Source organism: Garra rufa, chromosome 11 (assembly GCF_049309525.1).
Source record: "Garra rufa chromosome 11, GarRuf1.0, whole genome shotgun sequence".
Lineage (NCBI taxonomy): Eukaryota > Metazoa > Chordata > Actinopteri > Cypriniformes > Cyprinidae > Garra > Garra rufa.
The window spans coordinates 8,812,281-8,826,322 of record NC_133371.1 but is presented as its reverse complement, the minus strand read 5'-3'; the positions used below and the strand labels follow the sequence as shown (position 1 = coordinate 8,826,322).

The 14,042-nt window shown below is 36.3% G+C and overlaps 1 protein-coding gene across 1 annotated transcript in view; it reads left to right on the top strand.

Annotated features, from left to right (window-relative positions):
• prx (periaxin) overlaps positions 1-14,042 on the top strand; it is a 49,370-nt gene that overhangs the window by 12,503 nt on the left and 22,825 nt on the right. The window lies entirely within an intron of this gene.

The following is a 14,042-nucleotide window of genomic DNA, read 5'->3' as shown; positions in this document are numbered from 1 at the left end:
ATGCTTAAACCCTTTTACGTCTTTGACCCAAATATATATATATATATAACTTATATATACAACTTTTTTTTTTTGTATTTTTTTTATTAATCAACACATTTTACTGTCAATACAAACGCTTCATCTAATGACGTCTGACGTTTTCTCACTGACACGCCCACAACTCGGAAATCTGAGGTAAATAAAGTTAAGAGTTTAATGTCCGTTCAATACGATCTTTCCAACATGACTCGAACTTACCATCAGGCCAGAGTCATATTCTTCTGTGTTGTGATAGTAAATAGCTCGTGTCCGTATAAAGACTGGCATCAGAGACGCTACTCTAGGACCTCACCTCCCGTTCCCTCCCTGCTCTCCCACCCCCTATATATGGGGCATCCCACTGGCCTTATCCAATTGGATTGCTGACCGCCTCCCCTAACAGACACCATAATAATACTGCAAATGTCCCTGTCAGTGCGCGTCAGTCAGTGAATAAGCTGGCCGAGAGCAGGGGGGAGAAAGAGAGAGTTTGTCACTGAGGGAATAATTGATTCTACAAAAGGAAACATTCATTAAAGATAGGTAAGTTTATGTTATGTAAACTTATGTTGGGTGACACTGCTGTCACTTTGCTCACAATGACTTTCACTAAACTTTAATACAGATGTGTAGTTTTAACTTGGTAAATGGAGGATTTGCACAAACCTGATGAAGATTACTTATTTTTATTTGCATTTTGGTGCTTTGTTTTTGTGATAAGATACCAACTGCTGCAAATGTAATGAAACTAGTTCATAATAGGAGAAACTATAGATAAAGCTTACCTGAGTGTCTTAATGTTCCTCCTTGTACTGTCACTCATACTTGCTGAAGGCACTGAAATGTTGAGTGGCACTGAAGAGAGAGATAGTGTGTGAGCCTCCTGTATTAGTCTTACACAGTTGCAACAGCTGCGGCCCTGGTCATAAGATCAGTCTCTCGGTACTGTGTGGAGTTCATGGCCCAGCATGCCATAGTTAAGATAGCAGCATGTGATGAAATATAGTGAGAGTTAAAGAAATAGTGCACCCAAAATGATCATTTACACACCATCAAGATGTTACAAACCTGTATGAATTTCTTTTTTCTGCTGTACACAAAAAATATATACAGTAGTCAACATTTGAAGTGGATCAAAAAAGTTCACCAAAGTTGTCCCAGGTTAAAAAATGGGTATTGTTTTTGTTTTAGGACAACTTTGATGAAAGGTTTTGATCCGCTTCAAATGTTGACTACTGTATGTTAAAGAATGCTGGTAACTAAACAGTCACTAGCTGTGTTTCCATTGCCCCTTAAATTGCACAAATTAAAATAGCAAATTGAAAATGTGCTTAATGAAAACGCGTCAATTGCGCAAAAACTCTATATCACATGAGGTGGTCTTTCAGGTAATTCAAAAAAGGAATATTTCACAAAACAGCAATGGAAGTGGCTTTTCCACATTTACAGGTCACATTCGGTTAAAAATGTGTTGCCATGACTTATCGCGAGAGGAAAAAAATATGCATTAGTCGCATAACATCAGTTAATCAGGGTTTCCGCGGGGCATTAAAAAGCATTAAAAGTCATTAAATTGATTTTTCGAAAATTAAGGCCTTAAATGGCATTAAAAAGCATTAAATTGTTTTATATGGGCATTAAAACTTTAGTGTTGAAGAAACACATATTACCAATTTACCTTGAATGTAGCCTTTAGGCTAAAAAGGCTTAATTATACTGTGTATAATTAATAACTTTGATTCACTGTCGCGAAATATGATAAACACGGAACCAGTTTTGGTAATTGCTTCTGGCTGGTCCAAAATTGTGTGACACAGACTCTTTAAGAGCAGCCAGTTTTAGCCTCTAAAGAGTTCGAAGATTCTGATTTTTTTTCTGTTCAGACTTGATATTTGAAATTTCGTTGAAACGAAACCAAAAGTAAAACGTGCACATGCTTTCAAAAGCAGTTTTAATACCCTACCTTTAGAGAGCAACTCCCCAATGCGCGCAAATTAGGCTACATAAAATATCTAGACTGTTATTAATATGTGGGCTGTATTAAGTTTTGTAGTTGTCTATAACTGTATCATGCTTGAAAAATTCGGTTTCTATTTGCACTTTGAATATTGAAAGAGTAGCCTACTTTGATCATGCTTGCATTTATTGTCTATACGACTAAGAAAGAAGTGTCATTTATTTTTTGTTTATACAAAATGCAGTGGTTGCCTCTAATTTAAATGGCTGTACCTATAATAGAGAAAATAAACATCTTGTTCATGTACTCATATTTTCATTCATTCTTGTCCCTTGCTTAAGGCGTAAAATAAATATATATAAAAGTCTTTCAGAATCAGCCAATTTGCTTGTAAAACATCTGCAATCAGAATCAATCATGAAGAATTAAGATCGGCGCATTACAGAAATTAGGTGCTCCTAAAAAATTTTTGGTGCTCCTAACTTTTTGAAGTTGGGTGAACCAGTGCTACGAAGTAAAAAAAAAAAGTTAATTTCGAGCCCTGTAGTTATTGGTTGCGTATGGCATTAAAAATGTTAGAAATTGCATTAAAAAGGGCATTAAAAGGCATTAAATAAGATTTGAAAATCCTGCAGAAACCCTGGTTAATGGAAACGCCGTCATTTCGCAATACTTTTTAATCAAAATTTATAGAATATCGCCAAAGTTTTGCGCAAATCTGTAATGGAAACGCGCCTAATGGAAACCAGCAATTGAAAAGATTAATCAACTCTAAGACTTGTGTTTTATTTCACATTAAGAATGCCAGAAATATATCTATGCTCTAAACCAGTGCTGAATGACTTGTACACTCTGTCAGCAATGTTTGATATGTTTTGAAAAACACTGCAGGTGCACTTCATTGGAAGCGATAGCCCTCAGCCAGCTCCTCCCAACGTGAGTATGGGAATAATGTCTGTGTGTGTGATACTAGTGCCATTCCTGCCAAGTTTCAGGAGTCAGATGTGTTAATGGGACACCGTTGCACTGAGGAGCGGGTCGGGTACGGGGGGCTCGGAGTTGAGACTTGTCGATGTTGCTATAGATAGGCTGTGATGCCGCTGAAATATGCAGACTCTCACACGCTAGTCAGGTTCTGTTTGGGAGAAGAGGAACAAGTGGTGGTTCAAACTGATGCTGCTGTTGTGATGAGGTTATGTCACGTTTGTTAAACTAATCTAGACAATATTATATACTGCATCCCCAAAAGAATATGCATTGTCATTGAAGAAAGTGCCCAAATACAACGCTTTATAATTTGCTTAAAAAGTGGTTTATTATTTTGTCATCCAATGCAATGACATTTATATATTTTTGAAGTGTGGTTTAAAGGATTAGTTCACTTCCAGAACAAAAATATACAGATGATTTACTCACCCCTTTGTCATCCAAGATGTTCATGTCTTTCTTTCTTGAGGAAAACATTTCAGGAATTACCTCCATATAGTGGACTTCAATGGTGCCCCCAAGTTTAAACTTCCAAAATGCAGCTTCAAATGGCTTTAAACGATCCCAGCCGAGGAAGAAGGGTCTTATCTAGCGAAACGTTCTGTCATTTTCGAAACAAATTGTCAATTTATATACTTTTTAACCTCAAATGCTCGTCTTATCTCGTCTCTGCGATGCGCATGCGTAGTCTGTGTAATCTGGATCAATACAGTTAGGGTGTGTTGAAAAACTATATCGCTTTCTTCTTCAACTTCAAAATCGCCCTACATCGCTGTTTTACCATTTTTTTTTTGTAAAGGGTTTTTGATCTTCTTTGCATGTTCAGTTTTTAAACACTAGGTCAGTACTTCTGCAGTGATGAAGGACGATTTTGAAGTTGGGGAAGAAAGCGAAATGGGAGTTTTTCAAGCATTTGAGGTTAAAAAGTATATAAATTGTCAGTTTGTTCGAAAATGACTGATCGTTTTGCTAGATAAGACCCTTCTTCCTCGGCTGGGATTGTTTAGAGCCCTTTAAAGCTGCATTTAAACTGCATTTTGGAAGTTCAAACTTGGGGGCACCATTGAAGTCCATTATATGGAGAGAAATCCTGAAATGTTTTTCAAAAAGCATAATTTCTTATCAACTTAAGAAAGAAAGGAAATTATCTGTAAATTTTTGTTTTGGAAGTGAACTCCTTTAAGTGTCCTAATACCTTTTGGGGACACTATATCTCAATACAAACAATATACGTGAAATGCAATGAAGGTGTGCAAATATTGCACAATTCAGGTAATAAATTGAAGCGGATGAATTGTATGAAAGGTCTTGCGAAATAATTACAAATCCAAAGGCCACTTATCAAGTGTTTTTAAGTAGAAAAAAATATGTTTCCAAATAGCAAAATTTGAGATAATTAGCTTTTACACAGTTTTTAATTATATATTAGTGATGACTAATTTATAAAGAGTGGGAACACATTTTTCTGTTGTTATTGTTATTATCAGGTTGGAAATGAAAGCCCAAAGGTAATGGGTAATCATGCATTCCTGCAACAGTGCTGATGCATATGACATCATTCTAGTTGACTAGACTTACTAACTACCAACCAGCTTGTTTTCTCTCTCAGATTTGGTGTTGGTTGTTATTTTATCTCAGTAAATATCCTAGTTTCCTGTTTAAAGGGAGGCATTTCCTCCTTGGCTTTACACACCCTCAGGAGAGCCGATCTATCATGTGTTCCTCCCCAGAGGCAGGACGTACGTGCTGAGTTTAAATACTTAATTTTGACAAACCAAGAATGAGAGATATATTCGTTTGCATTGTAGAAGCTACTTTCATCCACACAAATAACAACAATGTCTATATTTAATAAATGTATAAGTTTCTCATTTCCCTAAAGACAAGAATCTGGAGAAAATCTTAGTAGTGCAGGATGAGTCACCAATAAGTTTGGTCTATTTTTCTGGAAGACAGAAACTGTAATTTTAAATGAGTACATGTAAGAACATTCAGGACTTACTAATGAACTCAAAGCAAACAGATATTCACTTAAAGACTCATTTTGATTTAATGGAGTGGTTTTTGCCTGCAAAATTGGCTTGTGTTGTCATTAGGAACAAATTACATTGTCATACTTTTATTTTTATAATGGGCTTTTAAGTTTCCCAATATACAAAAATAAACCCTCACCAAAAGCGAATTTCCAGAGATAAACACTTCAGCAGATGCAGCAAATTATCAATTGGAACCAGTTAGACAGTATTGGATCTTTTCTGAGAATGTGAGCAGTGTTTCCCCTCATTGTCCTCTTATAAACAGAGAATTGACAGCCATCGTTGACCTTAACTGAGCGTTTGACGTGGGTTTGTTTTTCCGAGGATCGCAAAATTAGGATATTCGTGTGACCCTTTTGAGTTTTGCACAGAGCTGTTTATTTTGGAGCATTTTATCTCATGACACACTTATCCTTGTGTCTTTGTTTGGATTAGGGATGCACAAATACTCATGTGGGTAACTGTTGGGCTCAGGCATTGGTCTAGTTGTAAGTCTTGTGTCATTATCAAGTGCCTATTCTCATACAACATGATCTTGTGACTGTATTGAATCAACAGTAATAGAATTATGTCCCTATTCTCTGCTGTCCTTGTAAGTGGCTGGCTTGTGTGTTCAATAGGACGTAATTGAACTGTGGAGGTTGAGGCGGTTGGTTTGAATCGGATGCCAACTCAGTTTGTATTGTATCCATATTAATTATAATATGAGTGCTTTAAAAAGTCTGGACAATTATATACATCACAGTATCAGGAAAAAGATTTGACACACCTGAACACAAAATAAATTTTTTGAGGGAAACATTCCAGGATTTTTCTCCATATAGTGAACTTCAACGGTGGCCAATAGGTTGAAGGTCCAAATTGCAGTTTCAGTGCAGCTTCAAAGGGCTCTACACGATCCAGCTGAGGAAATAAGAGTCTTATCTATCGAAACGATGTCATTTAAAAAAAAGAAGGCATGCATGGTTAGTTCTTCATCTTTGCACGTTGGTTAAAAAAGATAGGGTAGGGTTTCCTCCTCCAATTTCAAAAACTCAAAAATTTTTGCACATTCGCTTTGTAAACACTAGGTGTTCCGCCTACGTCACGCATGACCTTTCCAACATGATTATGGAATGTGTGAGGTTAGGCTGGTGCAAGACAAGCATTTGTGGTTAAAAAGTACAGTGCCTTGCAAAAGTATTCATACCCTTTCATTTTTTTTCCCATTTTGTTTTGTTGCAGCGTTATGTTAAACTGCTTTAAATTACTTTTTTTCCACATCAATCTACATCTCATACACCATAATGACAAAGCACAAAACAGGTTTGTAACAACTTTGCAAATTAATTAGAAATAAAAAACTGAAAAGATCCCGTTGCATTCTGGGACACTCGAAATTTAGCTCAGGAGCATTCATATTGCTTCTAGATGTTACTACACTTCGAGTGGAGTTAAACTGTGGCAAATTCATTTGAATGAATATGATTTAGAAAGGCACACACCTCTCAGAAAAGGTCTAACAGCTGAAAATGCATATCAGAGCAAAAACCAAGTCCTGAGGTCAAGATAACTGCCTGTAGAGCTCAGTGACAGACTTGCGTTAAGGCAATGATCTAGGGAAGAGTTCAGAAAAAAATCTGCTGCATTGAAGGTTCACAGAAGCATGTAGCCTGCATTATCCATAATGGAAGACGACTGGAACAACTAGGACTCTAGAAAATGTCTGCCAGCCCCCATCCAAGCTGACAGAGCTTGAGAGGTGAAAAGGTGAGGCAAAGAATGGCAGATAATTGCCAAATGCAGATGTGCAAAGCTTGTCACATCATACCCAAAAAGACTTGAGGCTGTAAAGGTGCTTCAACTATGTACTGAGTTAAGGGTATGAATACTTATGCAATGTACTTATTTCAGTGTTTTATTTTTAATAAATTTGTAAAATTTGCAAATCTGGTTTTTGCTTTGTCATTATTATGGTGTATGGAGTGTAAATTGATGTGGGGAAAAACTAATTTAAAGCAGTTTAACATAATGCTGCAACAAAACAAAATGTGAAAAAAATGAAGGGGTATGAATACTTTTGCAAGGCACTGTATATACATTTTTTTTTTTAGAAAATGACCAATTGTTTAGCTATATAAGACCCTTATTCCTTGGATGGGTTCATGTAGAGCCCTTTAAAGCTGCATTGAAACTGCAATTTTGGCCTTCAACCCACTGGTCACCATTGAAGTCCACTATATGGAGAAAAATCCTGGAATGTTTTCCTCAAATACCTTAATGTCTTTGGGGGTGAAGAATGAAACTCATTAACACTTTGGATGACTTGGGGGTGAGTAAATTATTGAGAAATATTTTATTTTGAAATTGAACTAATTCTTTAAAAATAAATCAAAAACAGATTATTATACAGTTTATGCAAATAACAATGTATTAAATATAGCTCTATAAATCTAAACTGTTTCAAGATCATTTGTAACATTTAGTAAGGAACTGTGAAATCACATTTTAATTTCCCTCTCTATCACTGTTCTCTCTGTTCCGCATCAGTGAATCAGTTGGAGCCATTAATCTTCTGAACTTTTGTTCTAAATTGTATAAATGAGCTTTTCTCAAAGCCAGACAAACTTTTTAGTTTCTCAAGTACATCAGGTATGCATTACGTAACTTAAAAATCTTAATAAACTCCTGTAGAGTTTGGCTGATGTGTGCCCAGCTTGCCTATTATTTGGCAGCATTTGTAGAAGCTCTAGTGTGAACAGATCTGTCATTACACAAGCACATGTAGGTCAGGTCAGCGCGTGTTTATATAAAGATCAGATATGTGCAGCTCCATTCCAATCTTCTGTTCCCTCCTCTGGACACACATAGCATCACGAGGGAACAGCTGCCTCTTTCACTCACAAACACACAAATATACACACATCCATCCATCTATTTTCTAAACTGATTGTCTTAAAGAGGGGATGCTGGAGTCTTCATGAGTTTGGGTTGTAGACAGGGAATGGACAGTCCTGGATGGATGGCCAGTCTATCCAAGACTACGGTTATAGTTAAAGGGTTAGTTCACCAAAAAAAAAAAAAAATCTTGTCATTAAGTACTTACCATCATGTCAATCCAAACCTGTAAGACCTTTGCTCATCTTTAGAACACAAATTAAAGGGGAAGTAAGGAAGGAACAATTAAGATATTTTTCATGACCCTGCATCGACAGCAACACAACTGACACATTCAAGGCCTAGAAAGATATTAAGGACATAATTAAAATACTCTATGTGACATCAGTGGTTCAGCCGTAATGTTATGAAGCTACGTGAGTACTTTTTGTGCACAAAGAAAACAAAAAACGACATTACACAATTTCTTCTCTTTTGTGTCAGTCTTCGATGTGTGTGGTGCTGCTGACGAGGTGCTCTTAGTTCATAGTCTGCATATTCTGGTTTAAATAAGTAAGGCTAGGCAAAAAATTGCAAGGCATCCTCTTTGTCGAAATCTTCAGACATGTTTACGAAGACAAAGTTTTATGTACAGTCCAGTCTTCTGCTTGTAAACAAGGGACAGTGCATCCGAGTTCTAAGTCAGAACACCGGCTCCTGCATCAGCAGCACTACACACATGCGTTGTGATACTCTCGTGAAGACGTCAAAAGAAAATAAATTGTTGAATAAATTAAAAAAATAAGTTTTGAGTTGAAGAACTAAAATGACTAACTAACAACTAAAACAATAATAAAATCAATACATTTAATTTAAATCGTAATATTTAAAAAAATACAAAAAAATAAACAAAAATTCAAATGAAAACTATAAAAAAATATGTTTTCTATAAAAACTAAAATCTAATTTAAAATATGAATAAAAACTATAATAGTATATAAATAAGAGTAAAATAATAATAGGCCAGCTGTGGACACTTGAAACTGGTTTGGAGGCACAGCGTTAAGCTAGACCCACGGTATACAAAATGTTCCTCCCAACATTAATTTTTCATATCAATATCCCTGCATTCCAGATATGTGACCCTGGAACACAAAACCAGTCATAAGGGTACATTTTTCGAAACTGAGATTTATACATCATCTGAAAGCTGAATAAACTTTTTTCCATTGATGTATGGTTTGTTAGGATAGGACAATATTTGGCCGAGATACAACTATTTGAAAACCCGGAATCTGAGGGTGCAAAAAAATCTAAATATTAAGAAAATGGAAGTTAAATGAAGTTCTTAGCAATGCATATTACTAATCACAAATATTTACGGCAGGAAATTTATAAAATATCTTAATGGAACATGATCTTTACTTAATATCCTAATTATTTTTGGCATAAAAGAAAAATGGACCCATAGAATGTATTTTTAGCTATTGCTACAAATATACGCACGCTACTTAATGGTGCGTTCAAACCAGACACGACTTGCGCGAATAAATCGCGCGTAGTTGGACGCTTGAACATTTTGGGTTTACTCGCTTCATTCGCGTATAAAAATTCACTTCACAACAGACTGCCACTCGTCAGCGGGAAAGTAGTTGTAAAATACGCAGAATAAGCTAAATTTGCTGGCTTTAACTAGCTTGTAGTCTCAATATGTATATATACTAGGGATGCCACAATACTCAATATAATATCGAACCGTTCGGTACGACATCCACGGTTCAATACGCGCTTGTGAATTGCGGTTTTTCGGTTTTGCATCTAAATATCTTCCTTCCTTTTATTTCTCTTGGAATTTGCTGTATGTTTGCCCACGATTTCATGTGCTGAAATGAGAAAACGCTTCCCTTCTTATATTTGAAAAAAATAACGCAACACGCAGAGCATCTTCCATTCTAATGACATGCAATGATAAGCCTTTCTAAACCTGTTGTCCAACAAAAGTTATAAAAACAAGTTACAAAAACATTATAACTTGTTTTTAATTCACAACATCAGTCAAGTGTTTGAAATAACTTCCTTAATGTTGTGATCTGATGTGGATTCTCATCACAGAATGAGGCAGACGATAAATTCTATACTCATATTCAATGTATGTCGATTAGCAATGGCTTATGAAAATACCCGAGATGGCTTGAAGAACACAGACGAGTGTTTATTGTCCTTAGATTTCATCATTCAAAACGTTTACCGTTATATCTTGTTTTTAATAAGTTACAGCAATAGCGATGCTTTTATCCATATGAGAGAAGCTGGAACAGAACGTTATTAGCGCTACTTCTTTGATGCATATGTGTTTTTTTTTTTTTTTTTTTTTTGCACAAGGGCGCCCTCTGGCATCCAGTATGAATGAAACCCATTCTATTTTGCGTAAAAATCAAAAAAATTATACCTCTCTCAAAAGAAAAATTAAGCAGACACATACTAAACCACACTTTATCTAGTGTGCAGAGGTTTACAGGAGTATTTTGTTAATTTGTTCCAAAAAAACCCACGCTGAAGTGGCAAGATATCAGAACCGAACCGAACCGAAAACTGTGGTTAAAAACCGAGGTACGTATTGAACCGTGGACTAACTGTATTGTTGCATCCCTAATATATACATAGCTCAAATTGAGTAACGAGCGTTTTTTACAACTTACCAGATTGTCCGACCTCCTCACTCAGTTTCTTCCAAGCAAGATCCTTTTTATTTCTGTTTCTATAAAAGTACTAAGATGTATCGGACAGCTCTGAGTATCCACATACAGCGACAATGATTTTGTCCTCCATTGTTGTTTCGGATTTTGACGCGGCACAAATTTTCGCCAAAGTTCAGATTTTTCAACTTGCGCGAATCACGTGTTACACCCAAAACGCTCAATTCACGCCGCTGCATTCTATCAGGTCTATCGCGTCTTTGCATTGACTCTACATATAAATCACTCGCGCTTAACGTGTCATTTGCGTCTGGTGTGAACGCACCATAAGACTGGTTTTGTGGTCCAGGGTCACATTTTGACCCACACAATGTATTTTTGGCTATTGCTACAAATATACCTGTGCTACTTAAGACTGGTTTTGTGGTCCAGGGTTACATATATCTGGTACAGACATGGATACTCAAGAGATAGCAATTTTTACTACTTTTTCATTGTTGTTCAGACATTGTACAAGTAAAATATGATGCTGATATTTGTCCCGCCAAAACACCAGCGTGACATAGACACTTACTGCCTTGTCACACGGCTACTGTTTTTAAAAACATGGCCCTCTTATTGGAAACAATTAAAAAAATGTGTTACCCTCAGTTTTGGTGGACACATGGCCTAAAAATATATAAAAAATATATTTATATATTATATATTATATCACACTAAAAGATACAGAGTATACAGAGTATAAAGTGAGCAACACATGTTTTATTGTCTTGCAGTCTTATTGATGAGGTGTGGTGCTAAATAAGACAGAAAAGGTCAGGAAGCACGGTCGTACACAGCTGGCACAGCACGATAAAAGAGCACCTGCTAGTGTTATGCGTGCCTGTCTTATGTAACAGGTTATCCAGTGTGGATGTCTGAGCCCATTAGAAATTACCCATTTGCTAGTCTACAGATCTCTTAATGTTGGTTACACACTCTTACGACAGACACAGATACCAGACACCACTGCCGAATGAGGAATGAGAACCATGCAGAGAGAGGACACCGTTTGCAGGCCTACTAACCTGATGGTAACTTGATCTATAGTGAAACAGGATTTTTTTAGTCAGTTAATATAGTGAGGTAGGTTTACGCACGCTATAGGCAAAGCTGGAGGCCTTGTAATATTACTCAACTGTTTTTATATGTTTTTTAGATGCATCTAAGGCATTCGACCGGGTGAATCATTGGAAATTATTGAAAAAATTGGATGCAGCAGGAGTCCCTAAATACATTGTCAGAATCTTGTCATATTGGTATGCCCAACAGACCAAGCAAGTGAAATGGGACAGCTGTATGTCCGCTCCTTTTCATGTCAGTAATGGAGTAAGACAAGGGAGCATATTATCCCCCATTTTATTCAATTTTTATATGAATGACTTATCATATAATCTAAACCGATGTAAAACTGGCTGTATGGTCGGCAGTACAGTGATGAACCATCTTATGTATGCAGATGATTGTGTGATTGTTAGCCCGAGCTCAGCTGGACTGCAGCATCTTCTTAACATATGTTCTGCGTTTGGGGAAGAACATGATGTAAAGTACAATGATTCCAAAAGTGTTATTATGATTTGCAGAACCGCGGAAGACAGACATTTAACCTTTCCCGTTTTTAGGCTCGCAGGTAATGTTCTTAATATCTGCAGTAAAGTGAAATATCTTGGTCATCTGATTACAGATCAGCTTACAGATGACGATAACATTAATCGTCAGTGCCGTATGCTTTATGTGCGGGCAAATGTTCTGGTACGCAAATTTGGTTGCTGCACTGCTGGAGTCAAGTTGACCCTATTTAAAGCATACTGTTTGCCTTTGTACACTGCACACCTGTGGCTGAACTATAAAAAAAGCTAGTCTTCAGAAATTGCAAGTAGCATTCAATGACGCTCTGAGGATGTTACTAAAAAAGCCCAGATCAACTCGTGCGAGTGAGTTGTTTGTGAGCACTAGAGTGGACACACTGCAGTCTGTCCTGCGAAAAGCGATGTTCAGGTTCATTTGTCGGCTGAATGATTCTGTAAATCAAGTTGTTATGGTGCTGGTGAATGTTAGGTACAGTGCCACACGCTGCATGTCTCAGTTTTGGGAACACTGGTATAAGTGTCTTTTAAAAACGAGTCATTATTAATGTATGTCTGTTTTTTGTGTTGTTGTTTTTTGTATTTGTATTATTGTATTAGTATTTTCTTTTCTTTTGGATGGACCATGAGTCTGAATAAAAAAAATAAATAAAGAATTACTGAATGCGTTTGAAGTTTCAAAATAGCGAATCATGTTTTTTTTACTTTTTACATTTTTTTCTGCTTATCACAACCATGCAGCAACACACATCAACTGATGTATTCACTCATGAAATTAGTTCCCTTTCCCATCGAGGAAACCAGGTGTAAACTGTGATGTGTGGCCAACTGTGAATGGATCACATACAATGCTTCTTAATATTCTTGTGCTTGATTGTATTGAATGTACACATGTACTTCAAACCTTAAAAGTGTATTTTTCTTTAAAAAACATGTACTTAGTAAAATTGCACTTTGTAATAGTGTCACATTTAAAGCTTTAAAGGGTTACTCCACCCCAAATTTAAATGTTGTCATTTATGACTTACCCCCATGTCGTTCCAAAATCGTAAAAACGGTGTTCGTCTTCGGAACACAATGTAAAATATTTTGGATGAAAACCGGGAGCTTTGTGGCTGTCCCATTGACTGCCAAGTAAATAACACTGTCAAGGCCCAGAAAAGTATGAACGAATTCCGCGTCAACTCAGCAATTTTTATTTTGGGGTGGAGTAACCCTTTACACTTGTTTAGTAGTACACTCATTTTGAAATGTTGATTAACATACTAAAGCACATGTAAAGTACTTGATTATTTTAACTGTATTGATATTCCATTTAAAGTTAATAAATGCTTGTCAGTACATTCAGCAGTACACTTTAACCATATTTTAAAGACAATAGAAGTAATTATGAAATTATATATAAAGATGTCCTTAAAGGAGTAGTTCACTTTCAGAACAAAAATTAACAGATAATGTATTCATCCCCTTGTTATCCAAGATGTTCATGTCGTAAAGAAATTGTGTTTTATGAGGAAAACATTTCAGGATTTCTCTCCATATAATGGACTTCTATGGTGCCCTTGAGTTTGAACTTCCAAAATGCAGTTTAAATGCAGCTTCAAATGGCTTTAAATGATCCCAGCTGTGTAAGAAGGGTCTTAGTTAATGAAGCAATCAGTTATTTTCTAAAAGAATTTACAACTTATATACTTTTTAATCTCAAACGCTCGTCTTGCCGAGCTAGACAAAACAAGCATTTGAGGTTATAAAGTATATACATTGTAATTTTCTTTAGAAAATAACCCATCGTTTTGCTAGATAAGACCCTTCTTTCCTCGGCTGTGATCGTTTAGAGCCCTTTGAAGCTGTATTTTGGAAGTTC